The 19,334-nt window shown below is 39.5% G+C and overlaps 1 long non-coding RNA gene across 1 annotated transcript; it reads left to right on the top strand.

Annotated features, from left to right (window-relative positions):
- The first annotated feature begins 883 nt into the window (after positions 1–883).
- Positions 884–11,773, top strand: LOC137038257 (uncharacterized). Its single transcript, XR_010897437.1, has 2 exons — positions 884–1,123; positions 11,212–11,773. It is a non-coding gene; the product is annotated as an uncharacterized lncRNA (long non-coding RNA).
- Positions 11,774–19,334: the final 7,561 nt, after the last annotated feature.

Below are 19,334 nucleotides of genomic sequence, written 5' to 3'. Positions count from 1 at the left end.
TTTTTTCAAATTCAGTCATTTCATGTGTTCGAACATTTTCAGACTTGAGCATTATGCTAGTTATTTATTTACAATTATATTTACAATTTTTACATAATTACCAGTTCTAGTGTGAGGAAATAAGTACAGAAAGGCCAGATACAGAGCTGCTGTATGATCACACTCCCCATCCTCCTTATCAAAGTAAAATTCAAAACAAAGGCATACCCTGTGTCTCATTTAGCTCCCTAGTTCACTAGTCAGGCCACTGATTAGGACATAAGTCAATGGGCTGACTCCCTCATCAGTGACCTGACTACTGAACTAGGGATCTGATTGAGACACACCCATAGTTTGATGCCAAGTTTGAGCATCTTGGGACATGTGATCTTTACCTTACAGCCGGTGGAAAATAGGACTCGGGAAGAAATCATGTTGATGGATGTGGTTATTAACATTACTGTAGTATGAAGCAGAGCGTTACCGAGTGCTGTGAAGCTAAGTAAGGCTGCTGGAGCGATTGTTAATGAGATGAACAACACACGCCTCGCGAGCATCGGGACTTTTATTATGACGGGACACAATCGGTGGCGCTATTTACGCTTCTCCGGTCAGAGTAGGAGGTAACGCATAGACATCATATAGATGTCATGGTGGTATGATGGTAACGCAGCTCTGTTTATCATATTAGATAGTTTTTGGCCTAGTGTTTTGTGGATATTTTACTGCAAAAATACTACAGCGCACCTTTAAGCTGATTTTAGGACACATGTAATTTGTCATGCGTTTCCTAACAACGAGCAAGACAGGCCCCTCCCACTGACATTCAATTACTTGAAGGATGGAGCATCACATCGCATAAAAAGCAAATCAAATTATAATTGCTGACTACACTGATACAGATGTACCTTTAGTTCCTGACACACTCCACATACTTGAGTTTGTAAACAACAGGTGAAATGGAAGAGTGAAAGAACTTTTGCTTTGAAACAGCTCGGAAACAAATGGCGTCCCGGATGCCGGATGATTTTGTTCAGATAACGTTAATTTGTATATGGTTAATGAGGCACAGTGTAATGGAGAGTTTGCAAAGAAGCCTGTTGAAAAATGAAGCAGCCGACTGGATTTGGCGGCAGCTGCATCCGTAAGTAAAGGATTTCATAATGCTTTGTTTAAATGATGGTTTTATATGGACAATTTTTTCAAAACACTTGTGCAGTAGGCATTGATAATGTTTTCAATTCAATGACATTAGTCAATAGTCGCCATTTACTGACAAACCTTAAAGGAGCCACCTCTTAATAACAGGTCAAAATGTGGGTTGAAAATAATTGTTTTTCCACATATTGTGTAAAAAACGTAATATTATTATAAGTGAACCTCAAGGAATAATATTAAAATAATAAGAACAAAATTCATGCCATGACCCATTCAAAGGGAAAGTTCACCCAAAAATGAAAAGCATTTACTCAAAGAAGATATTATAAAGAATGTTGATAAAACAGGATGTAAGTCAATGGGTGCCATCAACTGTCTGGTTACTGACTTTCTTTAAAATATCTAACTTTCTAGATAGGTATCAGATGGATAATAGAAAGGCGGAAACATTACACTGTCAAATGAATGACACATGGCATAACACAACAAATAAACTATACTTCCATCTTACAATAAAAGGAAGCTTTTGAGGCAAACTCCCAGGAAGAGTAAGGATATAGCCACACCTCAAATGGAGAATCACAAATATTACTGGCATATCTTATTATGTCAGTGCAGTAAATTTAGCCGTTTATCTATCTTAGGATCCAAAACTCCACAATTAAGCAGTTGTTTGAAAGACAACCCAAAAACCAAATTTTAATGTGAAGGTTTTTTATAAGCCCATTTGACAGGTTGTCTTTAACGAATTAGCTATTAAAGATACATTTAACTAAAAAGATAAACTATTAAAAATAGGATGAAACTAATAGGTTATTGTCCTCGTCATACTCCCAGTAGACGATTGTACAGAATTAAAGAATACTATAAAAGAAGAAGAATACTATAAAATTTGTTCATTTCTCAATATTACATTGACATGCTTCTATGATTTCCTTCAGGAAATAATTTATTGGTTCTTCTCCAATGCTTTTACTCTTTAAAAAAGATTTTGATTATGTTTCTCCATGACCTATGCAAATAATAATTCTGGCAGACTTCTAACAACCCAATTCTCTGCATGGATGACTCACATACTTCTTAAAAATATACTGCCAATTCCTCTGCTAAGCATCTCCATAGATGAGTATGATGCTTTTGCGCACGTGTGTGTGTGTGTGCGTGTGTGCGTGCGTGCGTGTGTGTGTGTGTATGCATATACGCCAGCGTTCGTTCTGGCATGTGTTTATGCATATGGGCATGTGTGACGAACCTGAAGTCATGTCACACAGCTGTGCTGGTTACGCACATGTTGTGCTGATGTGTGGGCTTCACAGATTCATTGCAGGATTCATCGTATGAAAAAAAGCTCTCTATCATTTCCCAAATTGATCCATCCCTCAGATTTAACATTTGACCCCGTAAGTGTGGAATACATCTTGAAAGGAAAGAAGAGTATATAATAATCAGAATAGTTCAGGCATTTTTAACTTTTTTCAGGCATTTGAAAGTTTTCACAAGCCCACTCTCCCCCACACTGTGAGTTTGCTCAGGGACAAAAACAATGTGGCTGGAAGATGAAGAAAGAGTTAAACGTGCATTGGACCAATCTGGTGTAGGAAGATGAAACATTTTCTAATTGAATTTGGACAAGGTATTGCAATCACTCGAGTAATCAGCTCCAACAACATACTTAACACTCAGGAAAATGCTTTCAGATACCAGGAAAAGAGGTTTATACCAGCAGTGCTGTGATATTTCACATTGGTTCCTTGCCTTCAGTCTTGGGAGAAGAATTCCCTTTGGCCCAAAATCACATGTATTTCATGTGGAACCAACCCAATTGGCAACTGTGTCTTACTATGAATAACTTTCTTGTTTCTGAAAATGCCAAAGCTGCCCACATATACGCACACACAGTGGCTTCCCATTTGCCTTACAAGCCCTGCTGACGTCTGAAATCATATTTTAAAAAAACAAAGTAAACTTATTTATAAAAAGGACACATTTTTTTAGACATAATTTCTTTTCAACAAATTGTCAAATATGTTCAACCCAAGTTGTGTCTGAGCAGTTCTGGAAATTGTAAAACATGATGTCATGTCTTACTTTAACCTAATAAACCGATGAGTATGGTCTCATTGTTAAAGGGATACTTTTTCAAATTAAACTATGTTATTCCCTTAAATAAAACGAGTTGATACATACCTCTCTCGTCTGATAGCATTTATCTTAGCCCACTAAGCCCAGTTCATTCACTATGGTACCAAACAGAGATCAAGTTAGAAGCGACCAAACACCTCCACGTTTTCCCTATTTGAATACAGTTACACAAATAGTTGAACGACCTAGTATTTTTTCTTTTCTAAGCGGATTAAAAAGGAGAACTATAATGTATGGCGGAATAGCACTTCTGAGAGTACTTCAACTCGGTCCAGTAAAAAAGTCCCAGCTGAAAAATCTTTCCTCACTTCTCCCCATCACTCTCTCATTGCTGTCAATAAGGGGGAGGGGGAGATGTGAGGGAGGATTTTTCAGCCGGGACTTTTTACTGGCCAAGCGGTGAAGTATCCCTTTAAAAGAGAGCTGAGCCTTTTAAAAAAGTTTTGTGGCGCTACATTGGTAACATGATGGAATCAGATGGTGATGGTCCATTCCTATAGCATGTTACTAAATAATTAGCATATGTACCATAGTAGCCAACTGCTCTTTAAAGAATACAATGGCACTGCTTTTATAGTCTACTATTAAAAAGTTTGGGGTTGGTGAGTTTGAAAAAAAAGTTTGACGGATAAACTGGCAGCTCAATTGGACTTATGTCAAAAGTGATAAGACCTTTCAGTTTATGGACGTCGCCATCTTTTATATTACTTTGTCACTGTCTCTATGGTTAGAGATGGTAAGAGAATACAGGCTTGACTCCCTTTGCACGTTTATACAGACAGTATTCGAGATGCTTCTGTAAGTTGCTGTGTGAACGGGACATTTCAAGACTCACATCTGTAATTTAATGCGGTTGTCTATCACAAATAGTGAGCACGGTATCATTTGGTAACAAGGTATAAAAATATATTTGTACTACTATGCTACATGTTAAAAAACAACAACAACAAAAACATGTGGAACCAGCACAAAACAAACTTGTATTACTATTTTTTTCTTAAATTTTAGCTTCCTCCACCTTAAAATACCTCAAATTTCTAAGTCCCAGGGGCATGTTGACTTTCTGAACCGTTTGAGTTTAGAGAAATACCATTTCAAATGTTATCAGTGAACAGAGTTTAATGTGTGTCTGTTTTTGTCAGGGTTTTGCGGGAAAGCGATCCCCCCTTAGGCCACCAATGGTCTGAACACATCTCAGAGGATTGCCATTTAATTACCAGAGAAGTTTCAGCGGTTGCTCACAGGAGAAAAGCTGCCACAAAATAACTATTACATACTACAAAAATAGGACAGAATCATGCGGCACATATGGAAATCTGTGCTAATAACATTTTGCTTGCACAATCAATGTTTAATCTGAAATGCTTTCTAAATGTTTTGGATGCTGAAACTTGTTGTTTTAAGAGTTAGAAATGGTTACACCAGACTGATCTAAATTTGCTCTTGTTGTCAATCTGTGTTAGCTTACATGAGAAAGTTCCCAACAACACATGCCAGCTTAGATTCTCACTCAAATACTGGAGAAAATGCCTAACACAAAGATTTTGTCCACAGCAGCTCACTTCTTAGCTTTGGATACACCCAAGACAAACATGCAAGCTTGATAGTTTCTGTCAACAGTGGCAGAACTAACAATATTGGTGTGTATTTATTCTGTGAAATCCTGGACATGCATCCTAGTGGATATCCCTTGTTTGTCAGTCAGAGGGAAGAACAATACCCTGGGTGTGTGTGTGTGGCAATCAGCTGATACATCTGGTTTCATATATTTTAGTCTCAATAATTAATGGTTTCAATAATTTAGTCTTGTATGCATTTGTAATTAATGTGCATGAAGCAAATGTTATTTGGATCTCCCTATTTTACTGATATTTTGCTTTTGTTTCTCATTAAGTTTCACGCTTTGTCCTGTGGGGAACTTTCTCATTACTGAAAAGTAGGTTGAGGGCACATTGACAGCTCCAATTTTTCAAGTAGAAGTATCAGGAAAAGATCTCCTTCTGGCGATCTGCAGGGCTGATGCTCTGTAATTGAGCACAGATGATGCTCGGCCCACTCACTGATTTGTGGAAAACACGGTTCCCCTGGCAGGTTTGTGAAGCTTTTGAAGACGTGACCTTTGGTTGCCCATGAACGACCCCAAATCTGGCCAATATTTATAGAAAACTGGACTTAGGTAAATTAAATGTTTATTATGCACCATTGCCTATAGCACATCGCTCTTACCTTGACGCAATGGGGTGGGTGTGTGCGTGTGTGATTCATACATCTCTGTCTGTGGGCAGCAATTGATCATGTCTGCTTTAGCTTTTAACGGAGGCAGACAGAATCCTGGATCTTCCTCATTAAGGTCTGGGAAGGATGTGAACAGACATGTTGAAGCCCCCCTCAAATGACACACAACCCAAACAGCAGCTGAAACACTGCGAAAGCCCGGGGAGCCGTTGTGCCATGTCAGTGTGTCACATCTGGTTTGCGAGCTCAGACGTTGTGGCCACAGGCTTTATCTTTCAATAAACTGATGTTCTCACAGCCATGCTTATGAAAATCTCCAAGGCGGGCGCTCTGGTGTGCCAGCCCAGGTGCTTGGAAACTGTACAAAAACAAAACATACAGCACCGGGCGTAGGTTCAGCAACTTTATGTACTTCATAAACCTTATGTAAATAGTGAGCCGCTTTGTGTAAGCACGTTTATTAAACATTTACCTTCCCTGCGTTTGGAGGGCTCAAGCAATGTTACACTATTAGCATATATGGTTCGGTTTTGCTTGGCCAACAAAAAAAACAAAGACAATACTGGCTCAGGAAGTGCAGGGTTGTTAACTCGTTGCAATAAAGAGCTGTGGTTCCTCTCACAAAATGGCATTCAGAGTGACCAAAAAGTTTTGTGTGTGTATGAGACTGCCATAACCTTGTTACCCTTAGTTTTCATAGTTTAATTTTCAAAATAACATTACTGATACTGCTGCATTAACTGTAGTAACTGCTTTTTATTTGTCAAATCATATGGTTTATTGTGGAGTGGTTTACTCGGAGCCCTAGCAACGACTTAGCAACCACATAACTACATGTTAAAAAAGCACTCCAGAAACGTTTGCCATTACATAGCAACCACATAGAAACATGTTAAAAAAACCCTCAAAAAACATTTACAACCACATACGCAACTGGATAAGAACCACATCAAACACATCAGCAACCACTGAGCAATGCTCTAAAAACATTCTGAATTGAACAGCAACATGATAAAAAAGCAATCAAAACCATAGCGACTGCAAAGCAACAGACTAAGAACCACTCTGAACACCTTAGCAACATTACAATGCATTAAAACCACTGCATGAACTACACAGCAACCTCTTAAAAAAAAAAACTTTGTAATTAAATATTGTAACACCCTAGCAACCACATATCAATATGTCAAAAAATCTCAGAAAACCTTTGTACTGCATAGCAACGCCCTAGCAACCACATAGCAGCATGTAAAAACACTGTTGCAACCACATAGCAATGTGCTAACAACCACTTTGAACACATTATCAACCCCATATACTTGCATTAAAACCACCCTGAACCACAAAATATGTTTAAAAAAAACCTCTGTAAACCTTTGTAACTGCATAGCAACTCCCTAGCAACCACATAGCAGCATATAAAAACATTGTTGCAACCACATAGCAATGTGCTAACAATAATTTTGAACACATTATCAATCTCATAGAATTGCATTAAAACCACCCTGAACCAGGGACTCCTTTGTAACTGCATAACAACAACATACCAGCGTGTTATGTTTTTAGTAAAAAAATCTCAGTATGGTGTACAATAAATGTAGTATTTTTATATGGATTTTTTGAATGTTAATTTCTGTATGAGCAGTGTTGAATGAAATGACAGCAAAATTACATAAATAAACAAATAAATGAGCACACTGATGCCAGTGTAGCACTATGCCAGTCATGTGTGAAAGTAGCTGCCAGCAATGATTCTCTCAGGAACACATTTCCTTTTATGCGTGGCTCTAATTAAGCCGTGATTGACTATGTAAATTTCTCCATAATCACACCTCGTTTTTATTTAGCTAAACTACGTTTTTCCCCCCTCTTCGTTTCCATGAGCTCAGAAGCATGAGAGATGTACAGCAGAAATCCAATGTGTCTCCCACGGCAGACCGTGAGTCAGTCAGTCCCAGCGTGAAGCACAGCAGTGCAGGGCGGCAGGATCTCTGAGTGGTGGAGAGCTATGGATTGTTATGGTTTGCAGTGGGTGGATAAGGGTCATACAGAAGTGTGGCAGGGGCAGGAAACAGGTGTCAGAAATGACGCAGAGAGAGAGTGAGTGAGAGTACTTCAGACAAGTACATGTTCACTTACACTCAAACACACACACACACACACACACACACACTCACACACACACACACACACACACACACACACACACTATCAGCAATCAATGCTCCTGTCTTCAAGCTGTCTAGTATTTTCAAATAAAGTAAAACCTAACATTAGTCCATCCCTGGTAAATGTGATTTCACCAAGTACAATATGTTCCTGGATCCCCATCCTTATTGATCATGGAACAACATTCCAATCAGCCAGTCAGATTTGAGGGACAAGTTTACTGTTTATGTCAAGTTTAGCTTTTAAAAGGGTGGTGAATTGAGAAATCAACTTTCCCTTGAGCTTTTAATATATAAGGTCATGAATGTCCTGTAAGTTTCAGAGCTGAAAACTTCCTTGTTAGTCACTTTATAGTCACCAGGCCCAGAAAAGACTCATTCAGTAGCCCCGCCCACTGACCCACGGAGCTGTTCGGATCGCGCCAGCCAGCAGCAATAAACATGCCGAAGAAAATAGCAAGATATTGCACTATTCCTGGTTGTGGAAGAACACAGTTGCTGCATAAGCTTCCTTTGATCCTAATATTAGGAATGTGTGATACTCCATTTATTTTTAATGTAGTTCCAGCTCACGCGGGGAAGACATGTATTCGCCTCATTTCACTGAGGAATCGTTTGTAAACAAGTCCCAGGTCGAGCTGGATTTGCAATGCTGTGCCTTCTATATTGGATCCGACAGGAATGGTGCAACACACTTATGTAAGTAAAACATCTTTTTATATGTAATAGTAGTCCCGGGGCTATGTGTTTTCCAGATGGGCTATCAAAACGTACGCCCGTCGGCAGGCCGGTGAATCTCAAATAGTGAAATAATATTCCTTTCTTGATCTGGGCGGGCGTGCGCAAGTGTGTGTGTGTGTGTGTGTGTGCGCGGTTCGCACTTATATCCACTGCTCCGGCGGGCCAAGTAATACCAAAACAATATTCCAATCAGTCACCGGTGGATGAGAAATTATTTATTGTGTTTGTTTGATAAAGACATTTACAAGCCCATGATCGAGAGAATCATTCCAGTTGCCGTCTTCAAAACAATCCCTCCCTCATGTGAACTGAACTGACCGGGGAGCAGAAGCTCATTAAATATGCAAATCTTCTCTAATCATAGCCGTGGGCATTTACTTCCAAGTCTCCAGTGTCACGCCCATCAAAACCCAAAGCCTCATAACCAGTGTAGAAAATAGCCTATTACTTATTAGTTATGATGTTTTTGAATGTAAAAACCACACAAACATCAATAGTTGACCTCAGACAACAGTATAAATAAAAAAAGACAGTTAATGTTAGTGTCTACATCAGTGTTCTTTACCTATCACTTCCCTCTGATTAGGGATAAATTAAGGGCAGGGTTAGGTTTAGGGTAGAGATAGGATGAGGACAATTTGTTTACATTGAAATGACATTACATTGAAGGAGAAGAGTCTTGTAGATAACAAAATATTAGAAGTTGGTATCAACCACATAGCAACAACCAAAAACAACCTTAGCAATTATCCAGAAGTCCCTATAGCAACTGTATAGCAATGTGCTTAAACCAGCACAGAATAATTTGCAACCAGTTAGCAACAGCCTTGTGGCATGCATTCCCTTTTTCAATTTCATTTAAGTTAATGTAAAAATCTAGTTAACAGAGCTGCAATTTTTTTGGCTAAACCGGTTACTTGCTATAAGAATTTCAAATGTAATATATCAGTTTTTATTTTTTATGCATAAAATACAATCTGTGGTTAACATGACTTAAATCTACAACATAAAAAGCATATGCTCAATGGGCCTCATTAATTAAACATTTCTAAATATATGAGTAAATGCTGAGTAATATGCATGTAAAAGGGGCGTTCTTAAAAACTCTACGGATTCACAAATGCTTCGGAAACATCCGATTTGATAGATAAACGTGAGTGAATTAAAATTCGTAAATTGGGCACGCTCACGCTCATCTTGCATAATCCCCACCCATAAGTTACAATACGGACTCCTGGACTACCTTCTCATGTTTGGCTCCTGTATTATTGCATAAATGCTAAATAGACGAATTGGTGATATTCAATTAAAGTATATCCACCAAAACATTTTAACCAGCTAAAACAAATGCCAGGCACTCTTGTGTAAACAGCCAGCTGGTGGTGTTTGAGAGTGCTTCGGAGGTGCAGCATTTTTGCGTTTTCCCCAAACGCTTTGGTTGCTATGATGATACGGTATATGCCTGGAACAGCTAGCCATGGGCTATCCCGCTTATACCATGGTCATTTGCCAGCATTGACAAAAGGATGGTTATTTTTGTCAGTTAGGGCTTGTTAGATCTAGCATTCTGCCTGCTTTGAAACAGATAGATAATGGGTCCTGCACACTGCGATTTATTTATTTATTTTCAAAATCCTTTGCGAATGCCCCTTGTCAGACTGTACGAACATGATCCCCGATGTAAGCCATGTCACACTGTAAGATCTCAGTTGGCATTAATGTCAGACTGCACGATAGTTAAGGCGCGCTAAAAACGGACGTGCGCAAGAAAACTCACCCGGAGTTTTATATCATCAATGAATGACGCGTTCGGTAACAGTGAGCTGCATTACACGCGGGTCTGAAATGCTGGCTACAAAGAAATGTCTAGCTCTCGTTTTGGTCATAGTTTGTCTTGAAAAACCGAGATTTGACTGTCGTCGTAGGAGAAGTCACACTGCATGATTCTGTGCCAAATCTTCTGACACTGCCAGAATTTCATCTGAGGTAATATTTAATCGCAGCGCTCATTAATCGGCTGCCGGTGAACATGTCAAACTAACGACCAAAGACGTCAGATTTTAGCCTAGGATCTGAGGAATCTTTTAGGATTTGCTAAATTTATCTTGGCCAAATCGTGGCAAAAATCGCACAGTGTGCACCCGGCTTAAAGTAGTGCGTAAGAATACATTTGAATGAATGAGTATTATTTATATAAATTTATTTAAATCATTATCAAGGGAGAGAGATGAGTGAGTTACCTGCATCTATTCATCATTTCTACATTGACATCAGAGCTGTGAGTTTAATTACTTCAAACCAGCGATGTTACCCCCTTGTTGCTGAGAAATGTAGCGATTCAGTAGCAAAGCTACAGGGCAATGCATTGAACAGAGCAGTGCTGATAGCAAGTTTCTAGCAGTGACTGTGTGTGTGTGCTTTCCTTGGAAATACCTGTGCATTAAACGGTTTTAATGCATACCCTCCAGCCTATCAGAATCAAGTATTTAGACAGACCATGGTATAACTGCTTATTGTCTTTGCTTTATTTCTTTTAGTATGACTTTATATCTTGCAGTTTTATCTTGCAACTTTATACCCCAATGTGACTTTTTTTCTTTCTTTTTTTCTACCCGGATGCAGTAATTGGCATCCATAGTCCCTACATGGGCTTCATTAATTGAGGACATTATTCTGTCATTGAATACATGCGATACTCACAGAAGCAAACGATTTAATTAAACACAAGAATATTCTAGCTGCAATTAGTGGATAAAAGGTATTTTCTTGTTATTGTCTGTTGATCCAGGTATAAATGCTGCCCCAGTCACGCTGCCATTTTCAGTCGACTTCCGATTTTCCTGTTTGTGTGGGATGGCCAGGATATTTTCCTTCTGTGCGTCTAACAGGAAGAGAGTCGACTGGGGGTGGTGCTTTCTCGCTCGCTCTCTTCTCGTGACTCATCAGAACAACTAGCATCCACTCAAAAGCACACTGCGCCGTTCAGCTTTTCTGGGCTACAACAGGACTCACGATCACTCTCTCTATCGCTTTGGCCTTTGTCCCTCCCTGTGTCTTTCACAAAGACGTACGCACTTTCTAACCGTTCTTTTTATAAGACGGATAAGCAAACAACGGCTCTCATGCCAGAACATTTTTCTTGTACACATTATTCCACGGACTATGCAAAGCTAGGCTGCTTTTGAAGTCACCAGCATGACGCAACCCTTTGAGTTTCGTGGGTTTCTAAAGATAAAATGTTTCAGTTCATCAAAGGGTTCTGGAAAGATGGATAATTGCGTTGCTAAGGAGAGCATGGGGAGAATGTGTTTGTACGTACTTGTTCAACAAGAATAAACATGTTTAATTTATTGCTCTGCCATTGTGTGTCTGTATATTGTCAGAACCAGAAGTCCCGCTGGACTTGGCATTGTTTGGACTAGGTCTTAGGCAGAGCTGCTGGCCCAGTTGCCAGACAAAACCAGAGAAGCATTTTCATCATAATGAAGTCTGTTTCTTGATTTGTGTCTTGCTCAAAATCCCAGAGAGCCTGTTAATTATTCAGGCATGAATAAAACCTCCAAGCACAAACTTGATGAAGCTAGACTATAACGATTTAAAAAGAATTATTTAGACATTTGTCATTTAAATTTATACATTGTTGTGGAATATTGTTTAGTACATTTGAGTTTCAAATTTCACTTTTTGTGAATAACACTGATTATCTCTTCATCCCTGCACCTGTTAGTGGGTGGAATATATTAGGCAGCAAATTAACATTTTGTCCTCGAAGTTGATGTGTTAGAAGCAGGAAAAATTGGCTAGTGTGAGCGAGTTTGACAAGGGCCAGTTGACAATTGTGATTGCAGTATCAGTATCTATCCAAAGTGGTACAAGGAAGGAACAGTGGTGAACCGGCAACAGGGTAATGTGCGGCCAAAGATCATTGGTGCATGTGGGGAGCAAAGGCTGGCCCAAGTGGTCCAATCAAAGAGACGAGCTACTGTAGCTCAAATTGCTCAAGAAGTTCATTCTGGTTCTGATAGAAAGGTGTCAAAATACACAGTGCACTACAGTCAGGGTGCCCATGCTGACCCCTGTCCACTGCCCAAAGTGCAACAGTGGCCACATGAGCATCAGAACACACAGAGCAATGGAAGAAGGTGGCCTGGTCTGATGAATCACAATTTTTTTTTACATTACATGAATGGCTGCGTGCGTGCGTTGCTTACCTGAGGAACACATGGCACCAAGTTGCACTATGGGAAGAAGGCAAGCAGGCAGTGTGATGCTTTGGGCAATGTTCTGCTGGGAAATCTGCCACCCATGTGGCACTTTGACACATACCACCTACCTAAGCATTGTTTCAGACCATGTACACCCTTTCATGGAAATGGTATTCCCTGGTGGCTGTGGCCTCTTTCAGCAGGATAATGTGCCTTGCCACAAGGGTTCAGGGATGGTTTGAGGAGCACAACAACGATTTTGAGGTGTTGGCTTGGCCTCCAAATTCCCCAGATCTCATTCCAATCAAATGTCTGTAGGATGTGCTGAACAAACAAGTCTGATCCATGGAGGACTTAAAGGATCTGCTGCTAACATCTTGGTGCCAGATTTCACAGCACACCTTCAGGGGTCTAGTGGAATCTGTGCCTTGATGGGTTAGGGCTGTTTTGGCTGCAAAAGGAGGACTAGTATAAATCATAATGTTATGCTTGATCAGTGTAATAATATTATATTAAATTATCAAATCAAACTGACAAATCAATTAATCACAATTAATTACATCTAACATAAAAGTGTTTGTGTGTGTGTGTGTGTGTGTGTGTGTGTGTGTGTGTGTGTGTGTGTGTGTGTGTGTGTGTCATTTAGTTTTGGTTATATTTGATGTTCATGGTAGTAATTTTTGTTTCTTAAACAAATCGTTCTTTTGAGCCGGTTCTCAGCAATTAACCAGTTATAACAGATTATATTTTACATTTTAAAGGAACTGTATGTAAGAAATGTATTTAAATTAATCACAAATTGGTCCTGATATGTCACAAGACATTAAGAAATCATGTTAATTTCAAATACTTATATCACTGACAACAGTACTCCGGCCAGAATATTGTCATTTAAAAGTTGTAGTTGCAGCCCTCAACTGATGTTGATATTGACATGTGTTTTGGCTCCACCCTCCACCTATCGACCAATCACGAAGTCAGTAGTGTTTCGGCATCCGGGTTGCCAGCTTTTCTCTAGTTACCACAGTTGCAGCTAAAAATGTTCCTGATGGATCCTGCAGCCTATCTGGCAACCTCGAGTCACGGGGAAGGGGAGATGGCCACAATCTTACATACACTTCCTTTAAGTGAAATTTATAAGTTTATAAGACTGATTTATTTTTCTTATATAGACAACTTTAGACATGTTACATATCTGTGTTTATGCATGTCTGTAATGATTACCTTATTTAAATGTTTCCTTTAACAAGACACTGAGTTGTTTGAAAAGAAATGTGTAGTGACATTCCATGATGACGTCAGGAACCTATAAATCAGCTTTTTGAACCAGTTCATTGAGCAGAACTGTCCAAAAATAACCGGTTTGCTGAAATGAAGACTTTGCATCACAAGTTCATGGTTCATTCCTTTTTCTCTAATGGTTCACTGTAGTCAAATGAACCAACACTATCTCATGACCAATTCATGCTTATTTGTATGAGGTGACTAATTCGTATAGCCTCACTCTTATGGATTCATACGATTTGTCTATACTGGAGTGATGGTTTTAGGGGGGGGTTTAGGGGTAAGTAATTTGTTTGTCTGGTTATCACCAGACCAATCTTTTAAACGTTGGTATGGGGAGTCTGCTCTGTATTTTCTACTGCACAAGAGGCATGATCATCGAGCATAATTTAAATGACTCTGTATGCAATTAGACAGTCCTTCAACTAATCAGACCACAAGAGGCGCGATCAACGGGCATCGAGCCATCCTTCTCTATCCGTCATTGTGTTTAACCCGCCAATAGCGCGACAGGTGGAATAAGCCAGTCTGTGATTGGTTCCAGCAAAAGTGTGAAAGAATCAGGATCATGCGAATTGATCAACCTATCAAATACGTATGATTTATCAAAAAAACTAAATCGAACAATGAACCAATGAGAACATAGGATACATGACATGTCACATTCAAAAGGGGAGCACATGGCAGGATAACATGAGGAGCAAGGAAAGCATGTGACAAGCAGAAAACAGGAAACATGACTGAGGCAAAATTATAAAATAAAAGACATGCACCATGGACATGAAACAAATCTAACAGTCTTTGTGTGTATGAAAACACACACACACACACACACACACACACACATACAAACCCACAAACACACATCAAACATGTAAAAATATGATGACCGCTTCAAAATGACAGCTTCAAGTGTTGAAGATGAATTCAATATTCAATTTTTGTCATTATTTTAGCTCCACCAGTTCAAACAGAAAAGCGAGATGAGGAGGAGGAATGAGAGAAGAGAGGATTTACGTAGGGTCTCACGATCAGACAGTGACTGGATGAGCAGAATACTAATGTGAACGTGTGAGGAGACCAGATCTCTCTGAGCATTTTCTTACACAGCTGTGATTTCTGGGGTTAGTCATCCTCACTAATACTGATTCAGTGTTCTTTTACTGCTGTCATCCACCACATCACAATGACGACAGGCTCCACGGCAACCAGCAATTTTATGCGACTGAGAAAGTCACAGAGAGAAAATAGAGACATAATTAGAATACATTTTCAGGCACTTCTGTCTTCCTCTAGTAGCTTGTATTGATGTAATGCTTGCAGGTGCCATAACATTAGAATTCTCACTCTAAACAAGACATGAAAGGAAGTAAACTGTCACACAGGAAGTTGAGAGAATAAGGACTGGACTTTTTGTTCCTTAGGGTGTTTTCACACTTGGGTCCTCTTTAAAAGAACTGATCTCAGACTCCTTTAAGTGGACAAGGACATGAACCAAGTGAAATAGGACCCAGTTCTCTTCACGTTCACACTGTCCCTGTACCTGAAAGAGAACTCAGATCCTTTTTGGTCCACTTTAGTAGGAATGTGGTCTCAGACCCTTTTGTGTTCAGACAAACAATGATCCAAAAGGCAACAGTCTGAACACAAAGGGTTCTGAGACCACATTCCCACTAAAGTGGACCAAAAAGGATCTGAGTCCTCTTTAAGGTACATGGACAGTGTGAACGTAAAGAGAACTGGGTCCTTTTTCACTTGATTCACTTCTTGGTCCACTTAAAGGAGTCTGAGTTCGGTTCTTTTAAAGGGGGGGGGTGAAACACTCAGTTTCAGTCAATCTCATGTCAATCTTGAGTACCTATAGAGTAGTATTGCATCCTTCATATCTCTGAAAAGTCTTTAGTTTTATTATATTTATAAAAGAAATATAGGCTGTACCGTGTCTTTCCGGAAAAAACCGAGCACCTGGAGCCGTATCGTGTGGGCGGAGCTAAAGAATGACGAGCATGCAGCTACTGCACGTGAGCTTCTGAAAGCTGACAAACTCAAGCATGGAGATGAAAATTTTACCCTAAATAAACCATGGCTATCAGATTCAACTAATACATATATGATCCACAATCAGATACGGAGGCTGAAATAAATTGAACAGGGGAAGCAACAACATCAGGACGTCCGTCTCTGTGCTATGTACTGTATTTAGTGGCCTGTCAACATTTGTGTGGGTTTACTCACAGTTTATGAGGACATGATTCGGTTTATGGACGTTTTGCACGTCAGACTAGTGTAACGTTATACAGAACAACAATGGAGTAACCGTTAGCGCATTTGCATGACGAAGCACGCTTTGTGAGAACGCTAGCTTTATGTTTGGGTGGTTTCCAATAAACAAACTGACACCTATATTGGTCAGCTAAACAAATGTATTTAAACACACACCATAGATCACATGCTCCATTGATAAGTTAACTAACGTTATACACGATCGTTTTGTTTACTGATGTTTACTTACGCGAAGATAGCCAACAACAGACATTTGAAGCAGTTTTACTCACCGCCTGTTTCCAAAGCAGGACCGTGAACCATTATCGTTGGGACCACTCCGTCAAAAACACACTTCTTTGGTAAGTTAACTGTTGATTTCGTGAAGTCCTGACAGCAGAGACCACTTTTGCGACTGAAGCGATGTTGTGAAGCTTCCCGTCATTTCTGCGTTCAAATCGGTTCAAATGCAGCGCTGCCTTCCCGGAATGCTGTGCTGAAGCGTTGAAGTCGCTTGATGTCACCCATAGGAATAAAGTGGAGCGACAGACGTGTTGCACGGACGACTAGAACTGCTACACCTGAGAGCAGTGTTTATGGGCGGCGTGCATCTAGTCACGCGCACCTTTCCGGGAGAAGAGCCCGTACGGCCCATACAAGGATCTTCCGCTCTATCGACTTCAAGCCGAGCCATACTCGAAAAAAAATCTCCGAAACTTGTGAGAAACCAGAAGGAGTATTTTTGACACAGAAATACTCCATCAAATGTCCTACTTAGTTTTTTAAACTTTGTCTATGTTTAGGATGGGAATCCAAGTCTTTAACAGTGTAAAAAGCTCAGTATGCATGAAACAGCATTTCACCCCCCCCCCCCTAGCTAATTCCAGCAGGATAATGCACCATTTCACAAAGCTCAAATCATTTCAAATTGGTTTCTTGAACATGACAATGAGTTCACTGTACTAAAATGTACTTCACAGTCACCAGATCTCAACCCAATAGAGCATATTTGAGATGTGGTGGAACCTGAGCTTTGTGCCCTGGATGTGCCTCCCACAAATCTCCGTCAACCACAAGATGCTATCCTATCAATACGGGCCAACATTTCTAAAGAATGCTTTCAGCACCTTGTTGAATCAATGCCACATTGAATTAAAGGGATAGTTCACTTTGAAATTATATTTTGATATGTTTTAGCTTACCTCATGGGCATCCGAGATGTAGGAGTATTTGTTTCCCCAGTAGTTTCAATTCCCCAGTAGTTTCAATTTCAATTGTACACCACTACGTCCGACTGATCCAAGGGCGCGCGTGCGTGTTTCCTGTGGTGTACAAGAGGTAAAAACGATATAAATACTGTTCGTTTTCTCACACAAACCGCTCATTTTGTGTCTTAGGCCATCAATGTGTACTGAGCTGACAATGGGGGATTTTTTAATTTGGACTTCTCTGTGCATGCTCTTTGAGGTGGTGACCATAGACCTGCATTATGTGAGGCACAGACAAGAACGGTTTGACCTAAAATGATCAAAATTGAAACTACTGGGGAAACATACTCCTACATCTCGGATGCCCATAAGGTAAGCTAAAACATATCAAAATTTAATTTCAAAGTGAACTATCCCTTTAAGGCAGTTCTGAAGGCAAAATGGGTCAAACACAGTATTAGTATGGTGTTCCTAATAATCCTTTAGGTGAGTGTATAATAGTAACATATCAATTTAGTTTCAAATCAGTTTTGTTGGTCAAAATAAGAACCAAATGTACTTTCATTAAAAATAAGAACAAGATTAATGCTAAGGATCCAAACTGAACAATTTTTTTCTGCACTCATAGCAATTATGTTCTTTGTCTTCGCCCTCATTAAATTAATAATCAAACTTGAAAGGAAATGGTGCAGGGCAGATCTGTGCAGTCCTTTCCAATCATCTCTCCCTTCCCTCCACCCTTACATAAGAACGTAATGTCTGTAACCTGCAGTCCGTTATATAAGAGAGAGGAAGAATCATGTTAAATATGGAGAGGTTTGTTTGTGCGTTTGTCAATTTGAGATGAAAAAGACATTAGGGGCTTGCTCTTTAACTTGTTGAAGTATGTTCCATATTAATGATTCCTTTGAACAGCACAGATTCCCAGGCTTTAATTATTCCTGTGTAGTAAATGATGTGGATAAGCAGGAAAGCTACTGAGAAATATTTACATATCAAGGACCAGGTGAGGAAAGTTGTGAAAGAAATGTTTATCTACAAGACTAATTTAATACAACATAGAAATATTTGATCTCACTTGACCTAGCTGGTAGTATGTCTTGCTATCTGGTTAATGCTCATGCTCAAAATTATTATTATTATTATTATTATTATTATTATTACAAGCTTACTGTTGTAAATTGTGCCAAGGTAAGCAGATAGTTTTGAACACTAGCTGGTTATGTACTTGCTCAAACAAATATTTTGGATCATTTTTAACCCCAAAAAGTTACAGGCACCAGCTTTAAGTAATAAAAATTAACGGCATGTACTATAGGGTTAGAAATAGGGGTTGATTTAGGGTTAGTTGCATTATGCATAATTTATAGTTATTACTAAAGTAACTACAAGTAACGTGTAACAAGAACACTGTACAATAAAGTATTACCTGCAAGTCTGTGTATTTTTTGATTGCACAAGGATAATTGCATTTGGATGATCCAGAAGAGGATTGGGAGAATGTCATATGGTCAGATGAAACCAAAATAAAACTATTTTGGTAAAAACTCAACTTGTCGTGTTTGGAGGAGAAGGAATTTTGAGTTGAACCATAACTATTTACTACTGTAAAGCATGGGGGTGGAAGCATCATGCTTTGGGGCTGTTTTTCTGCAAAGGGACCAGGATGAGGCCATGTATCGTGAGATTTTGAGTAAAAAACCTCCTTCCATCAGCAAGGGTATTGAAGATGAAACATGGCTGGGTCTTTCAGCATGACAATGATCAGAAACACACTGCCCAGGCAACGAAGGAGTGGCTTCTTGAGAAGCATTTCACTGTCCTTAGTCTCCAGATCTCAACTCCATAGAAAATCTTTGGAGGGAGTTGAAAATCCGTGTTTCCCAGCGACAGCCCCAAAACATCACTGATCTAGAGGACATCTGCATGAAGGAATGGGCCAAACTACCAGC

The sequence above is a fragment of the Pseudorasbora parva genome, chromosome 13 (assembly GCF_024679245.1).
Source record: "Pseudorasbora parva isolate DD20220531a chromosome 13, ASM2467924v1, whole genome shotgun sequence".
Classification (NCBI taxonomy): Eukaryota; Metazoa; Chordata; class Actinopteri; order Cypriniformes; family Gobionidae; genus Pseudorasbora; species Pseudorasbora parva.
This window is presented reverse-complemented; position numbering and strand designations above follow the sequence as displayed.